Below are 26,370 nucleotides of genomic sequence, written 5' to 3' on the forward strand. Positions count from 1 at the left end.
ATATGTTTCAATTCCAATTTACAGAAATAAGCTTCATTAGACTTTTTTTTTTAATCAAGAAAAGAAACAGCTTTTTTTTTTTTTTTTTTTTTTTGTCTATTTAGGTCCCTGCTTGTGGCATCTGGAGGTTCCCGGGCTAGGGGTCAAAAAGGAGCTGTAGCTTCTGGCCTACACCACAGGCCCAGCAGTGCAGAGAATCTGAACCACGTCTGCGACCTGCACCACAGCTCACAGCAACAGTGGATCCTTAACACACTGAGCAGAGCCAGGGATCAACCTGCGTCCTCATGGATACTAGTCAGATTCATTTTTGTTGAGCTACAACGGGAACACTATACAGCTTTTCCATATACAGTACAGTAGCAAACCAAATGATGACGATGGAAGTAACTCCATAAAATGAGTATCAATAGTTCATAATGATTTTACCACAAAGCATACACAATTCCTTGTGTATTGAATTTGGGTTTTTAGTCAGCATTGACAACAAAGTGCTAAAATTAAATATATTATTTCAGAGATCTACCAGCTGGTGATGGATTAAACCTATTTTAAAAAATAAAGAAAGAAGACAAGTAATTTGAAATTAAAAGAACTATTTGAAAGTGTATTGAAATTCAAAAGCTGGCAGAGGTAGATGTTCAATAATTCTCACTTTAACAGTGCAACTTGATGACTTCTTACAGAGAAGCACTTTGGTTTGTTATGAATAAAAATTTATATTAATTCCCAAGATATAAGTAAAAGACTACATCAAAGATGTTTTAAAATGTTAGGTATATCTGGGGCAAAGAAGGTAGCTCAAGTACCGGTTTCCTATGGAAACAACCTTCAAAATTTGGGATCTGGCTAATGGTAAGAAGGACAGATAGTTGACCAAATAAAGCCAGTGACATATTTTTAATTGCAATTTGTTGAATGCACAGATACTGCTAATATGGCATTTCTTTTAGTATAACTGCAATTCAACCTGGCAACATGACTCCAGTATGAAGGAAGATTTTCTTTTCTTTTTTTCAGCCTCATTGCCAACAACCACAACTAACTATGAAATGTATAAAAGTAGTCACATGTGGTTTGGAGTTCAAGCTCTGTTTTATAAATAAAGCTGATTATTTTTTAAAAATGGTTATTGGTGGTGAGGCATGATATTTACTAAGGGAAAAAGTTCTGTTGAAAAGTTTTTAACTGAGAATAAATTCTTAGTGCATTTCCATTTCAGTCCTAGCCTTCTAAAGATGAGATCTTACTGCCAGGTTTGTTTATTTGTCTGATATCTTTGGTGTTTTTAATTATCTTAATACTTCCGTGCAACGAAGGAATGGAACATATTTTTTGATGGCAGATGAATCAAAGGGGAAAAATGAAATTTAGAATCTTAAACGAACAGAATTTCTACAGGCTGTTAGGATATGTTCCATTGTTTAACAATAATTATCATTGAAAATGGTGATTGTCTAGATACTGCTCATCTTTGAAAAGTTATCATCAAACACCTCATGTGCTCACATGTTGTGAATTTCATCTTCCAAAAGAATGTATAGAAATTTTCATTTAGAGAAAATTCATGTCTCTAAAATTTATTTCTTTAATCTAAGTATAATTTGAATTTAAGTACAACTTTATAGGATAAATTATTAAAATCACCTATTGATGAAGGATTTAACATAAATTTTGAAAACAGATCATCACTTAATTCATTTTGAACTAAAGATAAAAATAAACATCCTAAGCTCCCTGAAATTACTTTAAATCTCTTCTCACCTTCCTGCCAATATACCTTTTGAGACTAGTTCATAAGTGTTAGGAAAGGATAATATAGAAACAATTTAGGTATCCATTATCTCCTACAAGTGCATAGTTATCAATATGTTCTAGATTAGATAAGTTAAGAGACAAGAAACAAGCTTGTTTATCACCTTAAAGAACAAATTTTATCTTTGTGGTGTTTATTTGGAGTGAACATATAGGGAGTTAATACGGGAAGGTACTTTTTCACTTAAAACTTTTTCTTTTTGTGTTGAGTTATGATTGCAGAATGCAACACAGCTAATATAGCTATACTCTATATTACTCATTTTTTTTTTTTTTTGTCTTTTTGCTATTTCTTGGGCCGCTCCCACGGCATATGGAGGTTCCCAGGCTAGGGGTCCAATCGGAGCTGTAGCCTCCGGCCTACACCAGAGCCACAGCAACGCGGGATCCGAGCCGCGTCTGCAACCTACACCACAGCTCACGGCAACGCCGGATCGTTAACCCACTGAGCAAGGGCAGGGACCGAACCCGCAACCTCATGGTTCCTAGTCGGATTCCTTAACCACTGCGCCACGACGGGAACTCCATATATTACTCATTTATTAGCACATTGTCAATACATTATGTTTGATTTTTATAATTCCTTTATTTCATACTATTTTATTTGTTTTGATTATACCTAAAGAAATATAATTTTGTCTGTTAAATCTTATAATAAAAATTTTCCATTGTATTTAGTGTTGTTTTGCCTTTTTATTTTTAATTCCAAAATAATTCATACTTACTGTATTTTACTAAAGTATCACTTGACAGTAGGTTTGGAAATAAAAATTGGTCTTTCACCTCACAGACAGTTTGAGAAGTACTGCTCCAGAGTGTTAACAAAGAGTTATGGAGGAGGCTAAAATATGGAAACAGAGAGTCAGATGAAAATGAAGAACGGGCAGAGGAAAGAATAAGGGAAGGGGAGACACTGAAAGGAAAGAAGGGTAGAGCACAAAGTGGAAACTTGAGGGCACTGTCTTCCATCTAGTCAGTCCCAAGGGATTTCCAGGTTACAGATGTTTTCATACTTAAGGGAGGCTCTGAGGTCTGAACAATGGAGGTCATTGTTGTTGAAGGTGAAATTAGTTTGCCCGATGACAAGTATGCAGACAACAAGGCCTTTGAGAGAAACAATCCCTGTAAGTCAGAAAATTAAAAGGATAAAATGAAAAATATGAAGGTGTGGTCTTAGAGGTAAACAGGTCATGTCATGAACATAGAAAGGGAAGTAACCATCAGTTGTCATCAACTTCAAGGAAAAAGGGATTTTTAAATGGTGGTGGTAGAATAATGGTCTGAAAGAGACATCAAGGAATAAGGAGGATGCCTCTCCTTGCATCCTGAGTAGGAGAGGTAGAAAAAGAATTCATGGCCACTGTAAGGTCCTCTAATGGAAAAGGGACCTTCTGCAGAAAGTTGCACTTGAGTTTCAGGGAACAGAAGCAGCACCAGAAAATAAAACATGAAGGTGGAAGAAGTTTGTTCTAGAAGTTATGGGGGAAGGAGTAAGGAAAGTCCTAAAGTGGGTTAAAAAAGGTGTGTTGGGAAGGCTGGGCAGGCTGTATCAACATTAATTTCCTGTACACCCAGGATGACTGCCTAAGGTAATAGGTAAACTTTATGGATAGAAACACTGAAGTTCAGGAGAGGTTAAGAAATCATGGGAAGTGTTGCAAAGGGAGAGGTGAGTAGTGAGAATTTTATTATTAGAGAATTTTGTGCCAATAAGAACCCTAGAGTAGGGCAAAATGATAACCTTTCCCAAACACCCCACCAAAGATGCCTAAGTCCTAATACCCAGAACCTATGAATATATTACCTTACATGGCAAAAATGAGTTTGCTGATGTGGTTAAATTAAGAATTCAGAGCTGGAGAAGAGGATAGTATCCTGGATCATCCAGATCAGACCAGTGTAATCACAAGGTCCATATAAGAGGAGGCAAGAGGAGTGAGAGTCAGAGGAAAGGAGAGGTGATGATGGAAACAGGCCAGGGTGAAGCAATTGCTGGCTGCAAAGACAGAGAAGGGAGCCAGGAGCCAAGCAATACAAGCAGCCTCTAGGGAATGAAAAAAAGGCAAGAAGAAAAATTTTTCCCTTAGAGCCTCCAGAAGGAAGGTAACGGGCTGATATCCATTTTTGTGTAATCCATTAAAGACTGTTCATCTCCTAAACTCTAAGACAATAAATGTGTATTGTTTGCAACCACTCTGTGATAATCTGTACCAAAAAAAAAAAACAAAAAAGGAGTACAATGCCACTATATTTTAATTAAAAAGTGTAATTATAATGATAAAATATATTTTATACAGAAACACATACCATAAATACATACACAACGCACACATATAATCAAAGATTTGCAAAATCCTGCATTACAACCAAGATGTAAGGAGGTTCAAAATTAAACTTTTACTTACCGGTATGCTCTGAATTTTCAAGTTGTGTATAAAGTTGATCGACTAAAATACTGGCTTCTATTCATTGGTTAATCTAACTATAATGAAAAATAATATTGAAAGGATGGATACAAAACCAATATAATCAATCTCATAAAAGAATGACTAAAGTCAAAGTGTAAATACACAAAAATTATGATTTAAAAGAAAATCTTCGGAGTTCCCGTCATGGCTTAGTGGTTAACGAATATGACCAGCATCCATGAAGACACAGGTTCAATCCCTGGCCTTGCTCAGTAGGTTAAAGATCTGGCATTGCCGTGAGCTGTGGCGTAGTTTGCAGACACGGCTTTGATCTGGCATTGCTGTGGTGTAGGCCAGCAGTTACAGCTCCAAAGGAGTTAATCGCAATACAGTCTCATTAAAGAATTCATAAGGAGATGACTTGTAAAAGTAAACGTGGAGAAAAGTCATTGTTGAGGACTTTGAAGTCTTCTAGAAATTGATTTCAAAAAAACGGCACAGGAGTCTCACTACCAAGAGAGAAACCCAAGAGGCTTTGCACAAACATCTGTTTTTCCTAGCCTTGCTGTACAGCAATAAAAGCTTCACTTGTCCTAAGGCAAGGCCTGGGGACGTGCCCACCAACAGTAAGGTCATCCCACATGTACTGTGTTTTCATCCCTGCCCTAATGAAATTCGACAGCCACCCAGTACTTTTTTATTTACATGCTTATTAAAGTCACACAGGTAAAACATTTCCAAATGTGTTTTCAGAGCACATTTTAGTGCTTTCAAATGTTTTGAGGGTAATTGTTAGAAGGATGGGGGAAAAAATATATAGGAGCTCAGCCTGAGAATAAAAATCTGTTTTGGCATTTTAATGTCTAAAGACTCAGGAACTGCCAAATGTTTGCTAATCAAGAAGCAGTAGAAATTCACAATCAGTCCCCAAAATATAAAACAAGTCTATTCACTGTAAAAATATGTTTACTGCATTTACTTACCGGCTGTTTAGCACAAATGTTTTTTGTTCCAAAGTGGAAAAGCTGGCAATTCTTTAATTTCCAAAGTGCTCATTGAGTGCAGCTGTAGATGTACAAGGCTTTTGTTAATGGCATATCCAGGTACCATTTGCTTCTCTTTTGTCAGATACCGCCTTTATTTGAAGTCAACAGAAGCCCTTTTCCTTTTCCCTCTGGCAGTATTTGTAGTTATTGTGTTCACAGAGAAAGCACAGGCATCAGGGCATGGACTGATCTTGCTTTGAACCCATTCAGATGCAGTGCTGACATTTTGGGAATAACTTCATATTTTTTGCTTACTAATGTACCATAGTCTTCAAAAATAGCCCAGAGCATTGCATTTGGGACTCCTCGGCATTAAAATATCTGCTACCCTGAGTAAAATTCTAACTACAGTTTTGTTTTTTGCTTTTTTTAAACAACTCAAAGAACACACCTTGTACTTGAATAAATTTCACTGTCATTTTTCAAAGGCATTTTCTTTTGTTGAACCATAGTCTCACCTCCTTTATTAGATTTCAAATTTCCTTTTCAAGAATGAATCTTAAGGGGTCAGTGGACCAACACTGGCTGAGGAAATCTCAGGCTCTCAATGCATGCATAATGATCAGAGGAAAAGATTACCTTTAATGTGTAGGAATAATGACTCTAGGAATAAGTAAAATAATTCTGTTGCCCATAAAACTAAATCAAGATTACAGCTGCCTTATCTCCTCTTTTAGAACAAGTAGGTTTAGAGTTGAAGAGAAAAAAGTAGTAAAAGCAGCATATTTTTTAGTAGTCCCAACATTTAATAAATACCATTTGTGTGCACAACTGTTTTAAAAGGAGGGAAACAGCAAGAAAAGGGCTTTAAGACTTAAGTCTATAAACACACTCTTGGGTGGTATAAATGGGAGCTATGAGTTACAAGGGCATCACGGTGTCACTTGGGGCTCAGCCTGTCAGCAAAGCAGGCACTAGCTAAAGAGATGCTCGGTTTCCTTCAAATGAGAGGATCTTTCTCGGAAACCCAAATTTTTCGGCTTCCACCCATCTGCACCTCCCCACCCCTGCTCACTAGCATTTTGCTAGTACTTCTTAAAAGACCTAAAAGAAACTACTAAAATAACCCCCTCTTGAGACAGTTACCAAGCATGAGAATCACAGGCATCCAAGAGACTTCATATATCTGATTAGCAATATTCCTCTGAGTAAAATAGGAAGTTCAAAAAGATGTTGGATGGAACAGGTATTTTGGGTACTTACTTCTAAGGCCACTTTAAACTTCACAATAACCCTCTAAGGGAAATAAAACTCCTATTAAAGACTTAATTAAGTTAAAAAGAACTCTAAGAGTAAAACATAAAAGTCACACAGCTGCTGCTGACTCCAGGCACTGAGACCTATAAAAGAATATCTAAGAAGCAGAGGTGGGGCTGGAACTTGAGAGATGTATGGATCTGAGTTTCTGCTTCCACACTGTATTTTTAGCCATCATGTTGGTACAAGACTGAAGGCTCTAGGATATTCAGAAGCGTAAATCATTTGACAACCTGCTGTGGATTTTATTTCCCATCACTTTTTTTTAAATCTTCTAAGCCTAGAAGTTCGGTCGTTCTAGAAGGTGATGAACAGGAGGTTATGTATGGGAGGTGGTATATCAGGTTTGTGCCAACAGATCAGGAAGGAGGAAGTTCCAAAACTAAACAAACTTCCAATTGTAAGATGAGTAAGTTCTACCAGATGGTGATTCTAATGAATAAAACTGTATTGTATACTTGAAAGTTGCTAAGAGAGTTGATCTTAAATGTTCTCACCACAAAAAAAGAAGTGGTAACTATGCAAAGTGCTGGAAGTGTTAGCTAACACGATAGGTGGTAATCATTTTGCAACATACAGTTATATCAAATCACTGCATTGTAGGGAGTTCTCTTGTGGTACAGCAGGTTAAGGATGTGGCTTTGTCATCCCAGTGGCTCAGATGGCTGCTGTAATGCAGATTTGATCCCTGATCCCCCCACATGCTTCCAAAAAAAAAAAAAAAAAAAAACCCACGTTGTACACCTTAAACTTACACAATGTTATATGCCAATTATATCTCAGTAAAAGGAAAAGATTAATAAAGTATTAACATGGTCCAAGAAACATGTACTATTCAGAAAACACTAACCTCCACCATCTCTTAATTCTCTGACCTCACTTTCCCCAATTTTCCTTAAAAATAATCAAAACACATTTTGAAAAAAATGGCATATAGAAGAACTAAATTTGAGCAGAACCCAAATTCAACCTCAAGTGTGTGTTTGTGTATGTGAAGGAAGAAGAGGGGTAGGTGGCAAAAAACAGAAGGGTGTGACGTGAGTTCACGTTGTTGTGATGAGAGCTTGACACCTCAGTTTGTCTTCTAGCTGATGATCAAATGGGAAACTGTTGTGTTCTGTTTCAGAACTGATTGACGTTTTAATTATTCTACAGCTGGAAGTGTTAATCACACCAGACAATGAGGGGATAATTCCCAGCTGGTAAAATTTCACACAATAGCTTGGCAGGCACCAACAGGCAGATAGTTTAAATCATTTGTTACAGGAAAAAAATCAATATTTAAAATCCCTTCACAAATTAAACCAGCAACAGTAGATTTATACTTGAAAATCTCAACTGTGGTCTGTACTTCTTATTTTTGACTGTTGGAGAGTCAAAACACTTCACGAATCTGAGGAAATGACAAATTTAAATATAACTAATTTGAATAGTGTGAGATGATTAAAAGAAATTAAGATAACTAATTTAGTTCTGTTTATAAAATGAAAACTTTATTCAGTTCAAATTGATGCATTAGTTTTTATTAACACAAGCCTCTCAGAAATCTTTTACAATTAAATGTCTTAAAAGACATGTTTAATTCAGAGAAACACTTGTTAGTTCTTTACATACTTCTCTGATCATATGATCATCTAGACTGTTACTACAAACTTTCTTAGAGCTTCTAATTTGATAGCTCAGGAATGAGCCTGAGAAATATGAATTATCAAGACAAGTTTGGAAATATTGCAATACAATATTTCCAAATCAGACAAGTTTGGAAATATTGGAATACATATTTGGATTTTTAATCAAACTTTATTTAGTTCTATTTTTATATATAGAAAATATCTTTTTTCCAAGTTTATTCTATCTTTTCTTTTTCCCTAAAAGGAACAACTACCAAAACTAATTAAAATGCAAAAAGTTCTATCTATTAGTTTTGATGATAAAAAAATAAGCTTAAAATTTTTTCCATCAAATTCTCATAAAAATTCCAGTTTTGACATGCAGTAAAACTTTCGACAATCAAATGTTTTTCAATTTTTAACATAGTTGGAAATCCTGAGAATGTGAACAGGCTTTTCTTTTAACAGAAGGGAGTTTTCAGCAGAAAACATCCTAAGAGGAACACTATTAACTTACATATTAACATTTTGCCTTCAAAGCAAGTTTTTCTCTAGATTTTCCTTAATCTGTATGAAAGTGTCAAACTTCAAAAATAATTATAAAGAGTTTTTGAATCTGTGTGAGATACACAGCAACCAAGGTATGCTGGTTGCTGTCCCTGATTAAATGGGGAAAGTCTTTCAAGAAAAGGGCTGAACTGTCCAATGTTTAACTGCAGAGTAGTACTGTGCATCAGGTTTTATTCTAAGTAAAAAAGTAACCTTGAGGTACCTATTACTATTATCATTACTATAATTCCCATTTTATAGACAAAGAAATAGAAATATATGGAAAATAAATGATTTATCCAAGATTATACATTTATTAAGTTACAAATGTCAGATCTGAGAATTGAACCTACGAAATCTAGCTTTTTTAAAAAAAGGAGAAAAGAAACAAAAAACCTTGCATCCACCTCTGTAATAAACTGTTGTTACTTCACTTTTTTTGGCTACACCCATGGCATATGGAAGTTCCCACGCCTGGGACCAAACTTGAGCCACAAGTAGTGACAATGCAGAATCCTTAACCACTAAGCCACCAGTGAACTCCTTTCATTTTTTATCTTTCTCCTAAATATACTAACAATATGGAACCATCGTTAAGTTAGTATCATCCATAACCCAATAGACTCCCCCCTCCCCAATTTCAGGATAAAAATCTTAAAAAGTTGACAGCTTTCTATTTAACAGGCTTTGGAGCCCTGAGGATGTTCCAGGGCTCATCAGAGCTGCTGCCACTGCTGCTATAGCTACAGGATTCAAATCTAGGAAGGTAAAGAAAGAATGGTGTGTCAGTAACAGAACAGATTTTTCAGAAGTAAAAATTTAGGAAGATATTCTCAGAAAGTCTTCAAGTTGTGAAATCAATGGATCTGGTTGGGTTATGTTTCAAAGATTCCTTAATTAAATTGAGGAAGCAGGGACTGGATTGGTGGGAGCACCATCCTTAAAAAGGATCACCTGCCCATTCCACACTCATTTCCTCTCCCCATCCCTTTGCTTTTAGTCATAACAAGGAAGAAATGGCTTCTTATAAAGTCACCCAACTTTTTTTATTTTTTTATTTTTTTTTGTCTCATTGCCTTTTTCTAGGGCCGCTCCTAAGGTATATGGAAGTTCCCAGGCTAGGGGTCTAATCGGAGCTGTAGCTGCCAGCCTACGCCAGAGCCACAGCAACATGGGATCCAAGCCTATCTGCGACCTACACCACAGCTCATGGCAACGATGGATCCTCAACCTACTGAGCAAGGGCAGGGATCGAACCCACAACTCATGCTTCCTCAATTTAATTAAGGACTCTGGTCATGCTCAGTGAGTTAAGGATCAGGTATTGCCCATGAGCTGTGGTGCAGGTTGCAGATGCAGCTCAGATGTGGTATGGCTGTGGCTGTAGAGTAGGCTGTCAACTGCAACTCTGATCCATCCCCTAGTCTGGGAATTTCCTTATGCCTCAGATGCAGCCCTAAAAAGCAAAAAAAAAAAAAAAAAAAAAAAAAAAAAAAGTCAATCTCAACACACCTCTTTGTTGAAATAAAACAACATAGGTCTTAGAGGCAGAAGGACATTACTTTTTTAAAAATAATTTTTCCATTTAAAAGTTAGATGAAAACCCATGGGACCTCATCAAACTGAAAAGCTTTTGCACAGCAAAGGGAACCAAAAAGAAAACAAAAAGACAACTTACAGAATGGGAGAAAATAGTTTCAAATGATGCAACGGACAAGGGCTTAATCTCTAGAATATATAAGCAACTTATACAACTCAACAGCAAAAAAAACCAATCAATCAATGGACAAATGGGCAAAAGACCTGAATAGACATTTCTCCAAAGAAGATATACAGATGGCCAACAAACACATGAAAAAATGCTCAACATCGCTGATTATAAGAGAAATGCAAATCAAAACTACCATGAGATACCACCTCACACCAGTCAGAATGGCCATCATTAATAAATCCACAAATAACAAGTGCTGGAGGGGCTGTGGAGAAAAGGGAACCCTCCTGCACTGCTGGTGGGAATGTAAACTGGTACAGCCACTATGGAGAACAGTTTGGAGATACCTTAGAAATCTATCCATAGAACTTCCATATGACCCTGCAATCCCACTCTTGGGCATCTATCCGGACAAAGCTCTACTTAAAAGAGACACATGCACCCGCATGTTCATTGCAGCCCTATTCACAATAGCCAGGACATGGAAACAACCCAAATGTCCATCGACAGATGATTGGATTCGGAAGATTTGGTATATATACACAATGGAATACTACTCAGCCATAAACAAGGATGACATCATGCCATTTGCAGCAACATGGATGGAACTAGAGAATCTCATCCTGAGTGAAATGAGCCAGAAAGACAAAGACAAATACCATATGATATCACTTATAACTGGAATCTAATATCCAGCACAAATGAACATCTCCTCAGAAAAGAAAATCATGGACTTGGAGAAGAGACTTGTGGTTGCCTGATGGGAGGGGGAGGGAGTGGAAGGGATCGGGGAGCTTGGGCTTATCAGACACAACCTAGAATAGATTTATAAGGAGATCCTGCTGAATAGCATTGAGAACTATGTCTAGATACTCATGTCGCAACAGAAGAAAGGGTGGGAGAAAAAAACTGTAACTGCAATGTATACATCTAAGGATGACCTGACCCCCTTGCTGTACAGTGGGAAAATAATAATAAAAAAAAAATAAAAAAATAAAAAAAATAAATAAATAAAAGTTAGATGACTTTGGAGTTCCCCTCGTGGCTCAGTGGTTAACAAATCCGAATAGGAATCATGATCCTTAACTCACTGAACAGGACCAGGGACAGAACCTGCATCCTCATAGATACTAGTCAGGTTCTTAACCCACTGAGCCACAATGGGAAGTCCCAAGCCTGACTTTTAGAATAATACTTTTAAAATAAGAAAATAGTTCTCTATAAGTTTTGTATATTCTGAGTTTTTTTAATAAGAAAACTGAAACTGACGCTACTCCAAATCATGAAACTCTTAGGCCTCTGAGTTGCTGATTTACAAGCTTGATGTCTACATGCTGTATCTTTTTATGTTCCAGTTTATAATGCAGTTATGCAGACCTCTTAAGCCATTAAGACATCATCATTGACATTGCAATTTATATATATGTTTTATACCTCATTAAATTCTCATCTTTCTAAGTTCACAGCAATAGACTTCTGGTCTAGCCTAAAACATAATCTCATAAGGAAAAAATGTAAAATCATCACAGAGAATGTTGACAGTTGAAATCTTTATCACAATCAATGATTTATTGGTGATAATGGCTTTACAGTCAAACAGAAATTTGTCCGTGGCACAATTCAGATAATTTCTATTCTTTTTCAGGTAATTTCTAAAAGCAGAAGTTTTGCTCCTCCAGTAAATCTTTCCATCTTGACAAAGAGTTGTATAAATGGCACATAGAATAACAGAATGGGCTGTTTCTCTAATAAAGTTTTAGATTCTCTACTAAATGGATAAATATGTAATTGATGCTACTTTCCCACTTCAGCAAGGCAATTCTTCCCTCTTAATCTTACGATGTTATCATGAGGAAATGCTTCATGTGATTCCAGACACCTGACCAGGTGATTAATCCCAGCCCCTGACTTAGTGTCTCAGACACAGTGGGAGACCAAGAAAGATCTGTTGGCTGAAAATAGCCAATTCATTTGACTGAATTAACTATCACCTAAAATGAAAAATCACTGCCCAGAGTCCACAGAAGGAAACAACCATTAAAAAATTAAGACATTCATTAATTATCCTTGCATAACTCTATTTACAAAGCTATTCATCTGTTCAAGTACATATATTTTTCCTTTTTCTTTCAAAAGATTTATATACAAGTTTGAATCCAAGAAATTAAGGTTAAAAGCATAAATATCAATAATTTCAACTATATTCAGAATGGTTTCAGAAACATATGATACAACAATTTAGAATAAAACAAAGCAGAAGAGCATCAATATTTTGGTTTGCTTGATATATACATAAGGTGCAACAACTTTTTCTCTTGAGGATGCTTGTGGGACAAATGTTAGTGTAGATGGTGTTTGCTGGCAGATTAAGGTACACACCAAAGCAATATGATTTTCCAAAATAAAAAAGAATGAGAGAAATGAATGGAAATGATAAACGGGGGGGGGGGGACACTACATGTTGGTCTGAAATATTTGTGCTAACCAATGTTGTTACCTGAAAATACCAACACCCCTCTCCAGCAGATTCAGGGCATGAGAAAAGCACTCTCATTGAAATCAAGACTTCACTCAGAGAAACGACAAGGCAAGTGTCTAAAGGACTATAAAGCTTTGCAGGGTTTCTGCTACTCTCAGTGCCTAACTGCTTAAAAATTAAGCATTTCTACAAAAAGTTTTTTTTTTTTTTAAGTATCTGAAAACAGTCTTATCCAGTAGGTTGCCCCCCCCTTTTTCTTTTTAAAGTAAACTAATCTTACAAAACATCTATGGATTGAAGCCTGGAGTCTTTATATGAAGTGAAAAACACTGAATTTTACTAAGGAAAAAATTGAAATAAATTTCTTTTCAAACATAAAATATTTGTATTGGTAATAGACATAGAAAGAGAACTTCATTATAACCTATTATTAGAGAATTTTTTCCCGTCTGGTTATAAAGTGAGTAATTTTCTCCCAAGGCTTTGACCTCCTAGTTCCTTCTGTCAACCACATAATCACTGTCCATATATTCAGACTATGAAAAATTATAAGATGCTAACTACAGCTTATGTACAAATTGTTATATGTATCAATCCTAAAAATTTAACAGGCCTGCAGAAATGGGTTTATCTTTCAAGATACCAACACAACCCTAAGGGTAGACGGCAGCGGACAGAAGTGAAGGAAGTTTTTTTAGGAGCTCTAAAACCATGCTCTGGGAAACTCAGGGTACACACAGGTCACAGTAAACACAGTATGGTTAAATGGTAGAGAATGTCAACCAAATAGTAACATTTGACAAAAAATAAACCAATGGCGAAATAAATAGACATTTGGCAAAGAATAAATGCCAATTTCAGATAAACAGGTTAGATTTAGGATAAAATGAGAATAGGAGAAAATAAGGCATTTTTTTGCAGAATGGTTCTTCGTGAAAAAATACTTTTCTCACTTTTTCCTTTTCTAGTACTCCTAACCCAGATTTTTCAGATAAGGGTTAGAGTGAAAGGAGAACATCAATTGGCTGAAAATAATAAAACACCTGTGATTCTTTCACAGCCAACATCAACCCTTGAGTGTCTACTGTCTAGCGCAATGTCAAGGAAATAGTAGCCAATCAATAAATACTTGCAAAATTAAACGTGAAATCTGTATCATGCTGAAGAAGAATGCTACTGCCAAAAAATTCAGCCTTTAGCAAGGTGATCAGAGAGGCAACACTTCTGGCACTGAAGTATCCTCTGTCCATAAATCCTGTGGAATTTATTTTAATACAGTCTCACTGGTGGGTTCTTTTTTTCTTTTTTTAAGAAAAAATCTGGCTCACACATTTGATTTATTTCTGCTTTGATCAACAAGGGTATTTTATGAAGGTCACAAAGGCCCAAGAGGGCTTTAAAAAAAGAGTTGTTTGTGAACTATTTAAAGAACTGTTTTCTTATAAACTGGTATGATCTTTCTCTTAGCATAAACAATTTCTCTAAACACATTATATTTTTCTCTGAAAGGAATCTGAACTCCAAAGTTAACATTTGTTTGTCTTTTTCATCATCTGGCCTTCAAAGAGTGAATGTGACACAGGACGCAGACACCCACAGGCAGGAGCCTGACAGTACTCAGCATTTGGATCCCACAGGCAGTTAAGACAGAAAGATAATACTATGCTTTTTGAACTCTTGGTCATCTAAGCCACTGCTATTTGTATAGTTATGACATACCCCATCTCATAAGGAACAAGTTAATGTACTCTTAAAATATTGTGTTACATTGGAATAATGACATATGCAGCAATTGTTCTAAAGTGAATCAGTTCCTAACTTTAGGGGAAAAAAATTAGGAGTCATATGACTGAAATGCCAATATTTACGATTATACTGCTTCCAGTTTTCATCTTGGACCCTGTGCAAATGAAGCATGAGTTATGAGCAGGATGGATGGGAGTACTTCATGTTCTGGATAGAGGGTTATGTGTCTTCTGGAACTGATGTTGATCTTAAAAGAACTGAGAAATTCCATAATCAGCATCTGGAGAAAGTGATGAGCGAGAAAGAGTTACCCAGGGATATGTTTATTTTCAGAGTTTTGAGAAGTGGGTGGGGAGCACGTGTTCACATTTCTCAAGAGCTGGGTGTGACTTGTGTTTGTTTGAACATGAATAGGAATGGCCTGTCAGCATCAGATGAGAAAGCTCTGGTTGGATGGGGAGCAACTGCTGAGATGCCTCCCTGCACCCAATTTGCAGTGTAAGTAGAGGACTGATCTCATAACAGAGTAGGCTCTGCATTTTCTAAAAATGAAATCAAAGGTCAGAATAAGACCAGAGGAAAATGCTGAGTCTCTCTAAGAACTCAGTTTCACTATATTTAAACTCCTCTTCACTGAAGTTAGAATTGGTTCCATATTCTAGAGCAGAACTAACCCCAAAGATGAAGTGAGTGTGAGAAGGGTGCCTGGGACAGAGGGGAAGTCCAGGGCAGAAGACTACAATCACCTTAACTCCTTTCTTTTCTTCTTCTTCTTTTTTTTTTTTTTTTTTTTGGTCCAGTTTCTATCACTTCACTTAGGTCACACCCTAATTCTAAAGCTAACAGCATTTTTAAAATGCCAAAGGGCAACCTGATATAATGCATAAATGCCCAGTCTCTTTAAAAGGAAAAATATTTCCTTCAGACCCCCAAGACTTCATCCACATACCCTAATTTATGGAGGGAAAGACTTGATAGATGACTAAAGAACTGATAATATTGGGATGCTACTACTTCTGAGTTATTCATCAGAATTCTAGCACCTCTAGGAAATGAAAAAATAAAAGAATGAATCTTTCATTCAGTAACTGTTTCTTGAGGATGTAGCCTTGTGCTGGGCACTGAAAGAGGGATGAGCTGGAGTCAAGCTTCCTGACCTTAGGAAGCTTACAATTCATCAGGGAAGGGAAAGAAAGAAAAAGGCAGCTGCAACTGCTCTGAGAGGGGAAAGGCAAACTTCTGTGGGAGTGAGCACACAGCTGGCCAGCTTGTCAGCAGAAAGACTCCTGGGATAGCCAAGGGGATGAAGGAGGCACAGAGATGGGGAAGAGGGCAGCAAAGAGTATTTCAGGCAGAAGGGACTTTATGTGTGAGGTCTAGGAAAAAGAGTGTGAAAGACAGCCCAGAAGAACTGAGAATTCAGCCTTCCTAGAACTCAGAGCACCAAACAGTTGGGAGCAGTATTAGAGGTATATCTCCAGAATCAGGTGGGACCAAGTGAGATTCTTCTTAAGGATCTGTGATGGGGTCTAGGTGTGTGCATTTTCTAAAGTCTATTCTAACAGTTAAAGTAATTGACAGTTTGTTCTGTTTTGGTTCTTTGTTTTGTTGTTTTTTTGTCCATGCCCACATCATGCCAAAGTTCCTGGGCCAAGGATCAGACCAAGCCACAGCAGTAACCTGAGCCACAGCAGTGACAATTCTGAGTCCTTAACCACTAGGCCACCAGGTAACTCTGAGAGTCTGTTCTTAGGGTTCTTTTGTGCCATGAAATTCTTTCTTTAAAAGTTTAAACCCCTTACTCAGTGGCTTCTTAAAGTTGTTTGCCTTTACCCTCAATATACAGCTGTCTGGGCCTTGGTGAGTAGACTCAACAAGTTGGTGGTATTGAGATTCTAGCTGATGTTTCAGTATAAGACACTTGGGCCATAAATTCCCAAGTTCCACCCACCTTGTTCTAACATGCATCCACAGCAGATGATGCTGCTACTGCCACTAGAGGACCACACTGTGAAGCACTGACTCATAACATTTGAAATAGGTTAGAGATATTTTATGCCTTTAAAAGGTGGGGGGGGGGGGTTGGGGGTTTTCTTTGTTTTTGTTTTGTTTTGTTTGTTTTTTGCTTTTTAGGGTCACATCCACAGCATATGGAAGTTCCTACGCTAGGAGTCTAATCAGAGCTACAGTGGCTGGCCTACGCCACAGCCACAGCAATGCGGGATCCAAGCTTCACCTGTGACCTACACCACAGCTCACAGCAATGCTCATAGAGTGAGGCCAGGGATCGAACCTGCATTCTCATGGATGCTAGTCAGATTCATTTCCACTGAGCCATGACAGGAACGCCAAGTGTTTTTATATGAAGTATATTTGTCCATATACTTTATCCGAAATTTTAAAGTGCTGATTGAAAACACACATACAAGCCAATACAGGATTTTGAAGTTTTCTTTCTCTATTCTAAAAACACTTTCTCTCTCCAAAAGAAAACTGATTTTTTTATGGCCTTTCAATTTAAGAGATTGCCTTAGCAATATCATTAAAATATTTAGTAAACATTTTCAGTAATATTTTTTTAAATATTTGTTTTTATTCTTTTCTTAATTTTTTCCCATGATAGTGAAAATACTTAATCCACTCAGGGGATTAATTTCATGTAAAGTTTTATATCTTCAAACTGCATTAATTTTTCACTGGCATTAACACAACAACATCTGAAAGCCATTAAAAGGAAATTCCTTTGGAAAGCACTATAGTTTGATTCTACTGAATGATTTTCACTTGAAATGAAGTCATTCATACATTTCATGACTCTTTAAAAGCAGCTATAATTTAATAAGAACAAATTTTATTTTAGTCAATATATTTATAATAAATCAGGCATCACAAACTATTTTCCTAATACTTGGTGTATTCTTGAAAGCCTTTAGATATTAATTTTATATTAAAATTATCTTTTATCATTGTTTTTAAAAGTATTCTTATTTTAAAAAGACACCGTAAAGTAGTAAAGGAATTCTTCAAAAAATATTAGATCTCATGTCACCAGCTAGAAAATAATTCTGCATCATAATACCCAATGATTTTCCACAATAAAATATATTTTACATAGCTATACAGGGCCTTAAAAAGGAACACATGCAGCAGGTCCTATTTCTCCACCTGTTTCTAAACTAATTTCAGAGTTGTGTAGATTTACACACTTTTACATAATATAATTATGCCTCTAGATTATGTCAAAAGTTACATATATGAAAGTCTAATATTCATGCAGCCTATACACAATAATATTTAAATATAGGAAATATTACATTTTAGAAGTGTGGTCAAATTTTCAAGATTTTTCCTTAAGAAAACATAGTACTAAAACAAATTGTTTAAGAGGATCCTTCTTCTTTTTTTTATTATTTTTTTTATTTTATTTTATTTTATTTTTTTGCTATTTCTTTTGGGCCGCTCCCGCGGCATATGGAGGTTCCCAGGCTAGGGGTCTAATCGGAGCTGTAGCCACTGGCCTATGCCAGAGCCACAGCAACACAGGATCCGAGCCGCATCTGCAACCTACACCACAGCTCACGGCAACGCCGGATCGTTAACCCACTGAGCAAGGGCAGGGACCGAACCCGCAACCTCATGGTTCCTAGTCAGATTCGTTAACCACTGCGCCACGATGGGAACTCCCTTCTTCTTTTTTTTAATCTCATATTAAAATCTTTATATCCCTACAGTCCTGCTTATACAAGAATTTTGTGTAGCTCCATATTTTATACTAACAGGAAGCAAACATGAAAAGAATAAAGAGATTTAAGGAGAAAATGAATTATTACAACAGCAGAGATACATCATTTCAAGCGATCATTTGATAGTTTTATAGGAAAATGCTTACTTTAGGAAGTATTAATAAATTTTCTAAACAAAAACTTGCTTACTTACACAGTACTCAGAAAATTTGAAGTATTTTTTTAAATGCTCTGCAGTCTTTGATTGGTACTCACTTCACTACCCAGTCAGGAGATAATATGCTTTTTCATTTAGGCCTAGAAAATGTGAGGTCAGACTAAGGCAAGGAATGGAGTCCTTTTTAATCATACACTAGAATGTATATAGCAAATAGACAAAAAATTCATATATATGAGTATATAGCATATATATTTAAATATTTATATCAATATATATCACCCATTATTAAAAAGTAAAAACCCTTATAACTTTTCTACCACACACCAACATTAACGAATTTTTTTTTAAATAAGTCTATAAGACTTACCTAATTCTCATAGCAAAAAGACTTATTGGACATACTCTTTATTTTTCAAAGAGAGAGAAACAAAAGAGTTTTTATAAGTGAAAAACTTATTTTACCTAAGGATTCCAGCTTTTCATAACATTATCACCATCTGCTGGAATTTAAGATTATTGCTGAAAGCTTCTGAAGCTGCGGTTGCATTTTTACAACTATTGGCCTAAAACAGTTTTTATTGTATATTTTTAAACAGCACTGACTATTTCTAAAATGGAGTTTACCAGTTGTTAAAATCCCCAAACACACTCAAGTAATACAAACTGGGGAGAGAAAAAAATGAATAAGTTTTTCTCCCTTCCTCAATTTTCTTGACCCCCTCCTTCCATTTATAAATACACAGAATAGCTCATTCCTTTAAAAAAACAGCCATTGACTACATGCTAAAACATATGCCACACAACAAGAACATACAGTTAAATAAGATACTGTTCTCCAGATCTTAGTCTACTTAGAGACCCAGACCTACAAATAAGCAATAGCATTACAATATGGGAAGAGCCATCATAGAGCTATTGTCAGGGCACTGAGGCTGGAACAAGAAGCCTGATCTCTCTGACACACTGAGGTAACACTTGGATGTAATTATTGGGAGAAGGGAGTTCTCCCGAGGAGAAAAATGTATATCTCAGGTCTTGAATTTTGAGTGGGAATTAGACAAGGCAAGGACAATTAAATTTGGGAAAGCATGACAGGTGAGATTTGGGAGCAAACCTTTCACACTACAGTCACATGTATATATTCACACCTTATTCTACCATTAATTCAACTGATGATCTTGAACATCATCAGAGGCAAGGTTAGAAAAAGACCTTAAGATAAATAACTGCAAAACATGATAAATGTGATAAAAACGTGTACAGTAAGGATATTCATTCATCTATTCAACTATGATCCAGGAAATATCAAGGTACTAGAAATAAGTAATATCATCCATGACTATGGAACAGGAGAAACATTTCTAAATAGTTACATAAAATACAATGTGATGATTTCATTGAACTCTATACAAAGGGGGGGGAAAAATGAAATGTTTCTCATGTCAGGGGATGCCATGCTCTGTGGAGGAATATTTAGCCTTAAAGAGTCTGAAAAATAAGTTTGCTTTCATTAATTAGATAACACAGGATGGTAAAGGTTATAAGCTTGGTTGGGATCTACAGTCAAATAGATAAGGGCTGAATCAATTTCCACTCCAGCTGAAAGTTCATTAATCTCTTTTAGAGCCTTAGTTTCCTACATGGGGATAATAATAGTACCTGCCTCATAGTGCAGTTATTAGGTTAAATGAGCTAATGAATATAAAGTACTTAGTACAGTGCTTGACTCAGCTGATCCTTGAAAAATATTTCCTATTTATTCTTCCTTTCTTCTTCCTCTCCTTTTGACTATTCAGCTTATCAAAACACTGGCCAGTCATAAAGAATACATTAGCAAAAGCACAGAAGTATGAATTAACTCAGCATGCTGTCCTGATGAGGGACCTGTTAGTGATCAGATATCTATCCAGACAGTCCCTGCCTGTCCTTCAGTCAACAAGTACCGAATGCCTGTTTTATATCAAACCCAACCTCAGGTGATCTCATGTGACTGAAAAATGTAAAGAATATGGAGGACCAAATAAATGAGTAGCCAGCTTGCCTGGTCAGGGAGGAGTTTGCTAAGAAAGGCTTCATAGAAAAGCTCACATTTGAGCCCCCTTAATAGGGGAGTTGAAATCTCAGTCTGTGCTGGGGATTGGAAGGCATTCCAGGCTCCTTAGTTCAAAGTATGAAATGTAGTCTGGGTGCACGGATCTTAAAGAACCTTTGAATTCATGTAGAGAGAAAACTCTTTTTCTTGGCTTAGCATGTGAAGAGCAATATAAGAAATCAATATCAGATGGTGTAAAGACATACTCAAAAGCCTGGAAGCCACTTAAGAGGGCAATGAAATAGAATATCCTGCCTATTGATAGCCTTTTCCTGTTAGGCTAAGACAAGTATTACATGGATTTTCATATGCCAAGGGTCAAGTTGGATCTGCTGAAATAAAGCAGCTACATTCAGAAATGTTAATAAAAAGTATAATACTGCTAACATATCAAGCTGTCTTCACTAACCCTAGGGTCCTTTCACAGGTATGTTACCTAAAGTATGCAGGAATGTTGAATCGAATTGTAGATTTTATTTCTAAATATATCCCCTTAGGTGTCCTCTCAATAAATGTATTTAATTCTATTTTTTTAATTATGCATAAAGGCCTAACTTTGCTATCACATGTATCTTTGTGAATACTATCCTTACCAGAATCTTATTCTAGCCAGCAGTCATGTCCCTAGGAAACAGCGGGGTAAGCTAAACATAGGTTTGATTTGTATTGCACATGTAAAACAATAGCTCTTCACAATAAATTTACATAATCTAGGGACCAAGAAGCTAAGAAAGCTTAACATTCTAAGAAAGATTACTCAAGCCTTGCCTTAGAAGAAAGGTTCAAAGCAACTGAGACAAAAACTAAAAAGGCATTTAAAATGGAAACACAGGGTGTTTTTTGTTTTTTGTTTTTTCCCACCACTTTTCCTTTATGTTGGTTTCTGCCCTTCATTCCTCAAAGGAGCTTATGTATCTCCTTCCATCTCACCAGAAATTCTTGGCCCCTTTTTCTTTTCTGACCCTCTGCTGAGTTGGAATTTTCTGTCAGTTTGCAACTGAGTGTGAAGTTGCCATTGTCAGGGTTAGGAGTGAGGAAGTGGGACGGTAGAGACCTCATTGTGGTGTCCCCTGACTTGACTTCTGGGGAAGAGGAAGACTTGAATCGTTCCTCACTTTGAAATCTCCCCACTCAACTTTATCATTCCAACAAGAGCAGTTAAAAGAAGTTTGTCATTACCCCTTTTCTTCTCTGTGGTGCAGCAAATATAAGAAGCATCTGAGACAAAATTCAGACCAGTAATAAATTAACCAGGATCTCAGTACAAAGAAAAGTAAGACAATAAATAGGAAATAAATGGCTGAAAGGGTTTTCTCAAGCAGCAGAAATCCAAGAAGGCAGAATGCACAAAAGAAGAACATAAAGAAGAGGGATACAAAGAAAATATGTGAGGCACCATGGAGGGGACTGTGAAATAGAGTCTTTAAAAAAAATACAAAGACAACCAAAGAAAGAATAGTGTTGTGAAGGACTCTGGAAAAAAGAAAAAAAGAACCAAATCAGAAAGGAAAGTAAAATATAAAAATTCAAAGAAAAAAAGGGAACATTAAAAGATACTGAGCTCTCACGTGATGCCACTGCACCAAAAAGCCCTGTCTTTTTGCCAAGACTTTGAAAACATTTTAAAAACAAACAAACAAACAAAAAACGTAAAATGTGCTGTCATTAGGCATTGGATTAAAGTTCCAGAAGCCTTTCAGATACACATGCTTTTAAATATCATGATAAATTATGCATCTATGACACAGATAGGAATAGCTTGGCCTTCAAGTAATCAATAATTCAAAAACTATGAGCATGAACCTAATCTAAATGGGAGTTTCAAAGTTGGATCCTGAAAAGATCTCTACCATTAATCAGAAAGATGTGCCCTGCAAACTATTTCCCTTCTCTCATAATAAAAAGCAGTAGCTTTAGCATGCATTTGTACAAAAAATGCTGGGGTATGTCAGCTGAACATTTTGTGCTAAATTATCAGATGAATTATTTATGGCTTTTAAAAACTTCATCTTTTTTTTTTTCCTAATTGTAAATTTTCCATCAAGGCTCTGGGACCATCAACTACATGACATCTCATAGATGAGTTCCATTTCTTGGAACCATGCCAGAGTGAATGTTGAAAAAGCCCATGGATGAAAGAAGTAAGAGTCTCTAAGTCTAGCAACATCCAGTATATGATCAGATATTTTTCTAATATGCAAATGTGCCAACATAAAGGAAATATGGTGACACTAGTAGTTATTTAGCAGTTTCTATTTCTACTCAAAATATTTCCCTCTAGACTTAAATGGAGTTAAGCTATTGCCAAGTGATGTACAGGGCAATTGCCAGGGTTATGTGAGATGTTGTGTAGACTTTAAATCTGACATTTGAAATTGCTTCTAATTGAAGAGCTGCAAGTTGTAGTTTAAATAATAAAGCTTTTCCATGCACAGTCAAACTCCGTTCTTGGAAAGCTAGCAAAGAGAAGATACTCCCGCCCGCCCTTAAATTAACCTCTGCTATCTTCTGGGAAAACAGCATTCACACTTAATTTTAGGCTCTATTTTTTAGCCAATAAGTGGGAGTCTTATCTTTAGGGAAATTCTTCATCAATTCTCTAAATCAAGTCACAGTCAGAAACCTTATTTCAAACCATAGGCATAGACTAATAGGGACATTGTAAATTGCCTTATAATGTATTTGTTAAATATGCAAATTAAACCAGTCTCTCCACCCTCACTTTCCCAAACATAAATCTCTCAGCTTAACTGCCTGAATGCAGGTATGGTGATTTTCTCTGTCTCAATTTTCAGCAGTTAAAATTCCATTTAACTAGGGCATTTTAACTGCTCAATATTATACTGATGCAATTGCATTACAGAAATTATGTACTAAGAATGCAGTGATTAAAATTGATATTTGACTTAATTACAGGGTACAGTACATGGATATTTGAATGTAACTTAATGGAAAACAAGAAGCTTTATTTGTAGCTTTTATCCTTGCAGGAAACTTGTTTGTTAGTAGCTATTGGGCCAAGTCTCAAGCTACTGACTCTCTTCAGGAGGAACAGAGAAGAACATTCATAAATATGAAGTTAATGATGTACTTATCCAACTAAATACATACAATATTTAACATAGTCCCTTCTAAATAGTCTTTCTCAATGTGTCATCTTAATTCTATTACCTCTAACTAAACACTGTCAGCTGACAAATTTTCATGGCACTATACATCAAAGAGCAAATATGTGAAAGATGTCAGCATTTTGATTAATAAAGGAAGAAGCTGAAAAACCATGACTATATGAAGGAAAAGCATATTCCCATAACCATATGAAATTCAATTCACAAGTAACACCTAGAAGTCATACTTTCTTCAGTGTAAAAAGATATGGTTCTAGGAATGCAATTATTCATCTTTTCTTTCTTTACTCTTTTCTTTTACAAAGCCAGATTCAAAATAGTGTTTTATATTTTAAAGTAATACAACATTTAAAATTCTCATTGATTGCTTTGAATAAACACTTCTAATTCTTAGATGCAGAGCAATAATAAATTTTTATAATGATTTTTTCCATTATAACTGGTTTATAGTGTTCTATCAATTTTCTACCGTACAGCATGGTGACCCAGTTACACATACATGTATACATTCTTTTTTCTCACATTATAATGCTATATCATGGGTGATGAGACATAGTTCCCAGTGCTACACACCAGGATCTCATTGCTAATTCATTCCAAAGGCAATAGTCTGCATCTATTAACCCTAAGCTCCCAATCCATCCCACTCCCTAAATTTAAAAATGGATTTATCTATATATATACCATAAACAGTTGATTCTAATTGATACTATAACTTTTCCAAATTTGAAAGAATCAACCTAGCTTTAACATGGGGGAAAACATGAAAACAGAAGGAAGAAGAGGCAACTTTATTCAACAGGGGCTGTGATTCAAATGAAACTTTACTCTGGAAGCATATTTAATGTCACTCTTCCATGAGTCACTTATCTAGCAATCTCAACTATAAGAACACATCTGAGAAAGTGTGAAGAACCTAAACAGATATTACAAAGTTTAGTGACCACTTGCTGATCACATATTTACTCTTATTTTATACATGAATAAGCTTAATCACCTGGTCCATCAGACTCAATACAAAAAGTTTTGCTCCTTCTGAACTCGGGACATTGGCTGTGAACTAATTCTCTGGGCCTCAGTACCCTCATTTTATTCCATAGATACCTCACATTATTTTGTAGGACTGCTAGAGAGTAAATGAACTAATACATATAAAGCAGTTGGGACAGTGCCCAGAGAATATTGAAAAGTCAATAAGTTTTAGTTATAAAATGCTTCCAAGTCTAAGACTACTCAAAATAGAGGAAAGTAGCCCCATCTGGTGAAGTAATCCAAAGGAATGGAGTGCTTATCTTTCCATTGCTTCATGGGATCACCCATGCCACTGTGGCTTTTGGAAATTGCAAAACTCTTGCAAAGGAAGGAATAAGAAGAGACTGCATGATATTGTGATTTATAATAAGAAATATATATTTGGTCTTTTCCTGGAATAGAGCCCCTAAAACCCTTAGGATTTCTTAAGAGTTGAGAGCAATAAATGTGTCCTGTTTTGTAATGGTGTGACTTAGGAGCTCTACTAAGGATGAGGGCTGGTTGCCAGGTTGGAGATTCAGGTTCCAAATGTGGACTCCTAACCTGGATAGAGTGTAGTGGCAACAGCCCACATTTGGCTTTCATCAACCTACTCAATCTATCTGAGAACCAGGACTGGGTTTCTTTTATTCTTGTTCTACCATATAGTCTCAGGTATCCCCTCACAAGGTCATAGCTGTGGGTGAAGGGAAAAGTGTTAAAGCGTTGTATCAATAGAGACATGTGATATGGGGATCTGTTCCCCTGTTTGAGTCAATTATTAACACCCCTCAGACCTTTTTGAGCCCCATTCTAAATGTGCCAGTTCCATCATACAATGGGTTGCTGCTGTTGCTGCCTGACTGTATGGCTTGGTGATAAAAAATATTTTTATCTTGTGATGAGCATCTCTGGTTGCATAGTCTACTTGATGCTCAAAGGTCAAGAACTTTTCCTGTCCTAAGGTCAGGGAACAGGGACATTCCAGAAGCTATTTTTCGGCTGTACATATTTCTCCACTATATATAGTAGGGTCTTACTCCAGAATCCAAGGAGTGAGTGCTCTAACTCTCCTATTGAAGCTGCAGGAAACTCTATATGCTGTGGATATCAGAAGTACACTTGGGAATTGTGCAAAGAGAGAAATGATTGAGTTAAGGATATCTATGGATTCATGGTACTGATGAATGGTTAGGATGGTGTCAAAAGTCTAGAAGAGGATATTATGACTCTTGTCTTGGAGCTTAGAAAGATTCCACATAGCATCTTTATCTACTACATAAAATGGCCATGCCAGGTCACATAATCCAAGCAGCAAGGCAGCCTAAACCTGGTGCAAAATCCTCCCTTGCTCTGGACCTCACCCAAAACTAACAATCTTCTTAATCACACAAGAAATAATTAGATTGTTTTTGTTGTTCTTATTGAGTTGTATGAGTTGATTGTATATTTTGGAGATTAAGCCCTTGACGGTTGCATTGTTTGCAAAGATTTTCTTCCATTCTGTGGGTTGTTTTCTTTCTTTCTTTTCTTTTCTTTTCTTTCCTTTTCTTTTCTTTTTTCTTTTTTTTTTCTTTCTTTCTTTCTTTCTTTCTTTCTTTCTTTCTTTCTTTCT

At 36.3% G+C, this 26,370-nt stretch overlaps 1 long non-coding RNA gene across 16 annotated transcripts in view; it reads right to left on the minus strand.

The window, feature by feature from the left end:
- LOC106505379 (uncharacterized) overlaps positions 1–26,370 on the minus strand; it is a 916,097-nt gene that overhangs the window by 498,125 nt on the left and 391,602 nt on the right. For 7 of the 16 annotated variants that reach the window (XR_014824126.1, XR_014824122.1, XR_014824128.1 and 4 more), the window contains one exon: positions 5,207–5,288. The exons of 7 other annotated variants lie outside the window; for them this stretch is intronic. This is a non-coding gene — a long non-coding RNA (uncharacterized LOC106505379). Of the gene's footprint in view, positions 1–2,006; positions 4,298–5,206; positions 5,289–26,370 lie in introns of those variants that run through there. 2 more of the 16 variants (XR_014824129.1, XR_014824131.1) reach the window with 1 other exon arrangement.

The sequence above is a fragment of the Sus scrofa genome, chromosome 13, assembly GCF_054392235.1.
Source record: "Sus scrofa isolate SSC_HxYL_T2T_F1_AM1 chromosome 13, Sscrofa_HxYL_maternal_Yorkshire_Landrace_v2.0, whole genome shotgun sequence".
Classification (NCBI taxonomy): Eukaryota; Metazoa; Chordata; class Mammalia; order Artiodactyla; family Suidae; genus Sus; species Sus scrofa.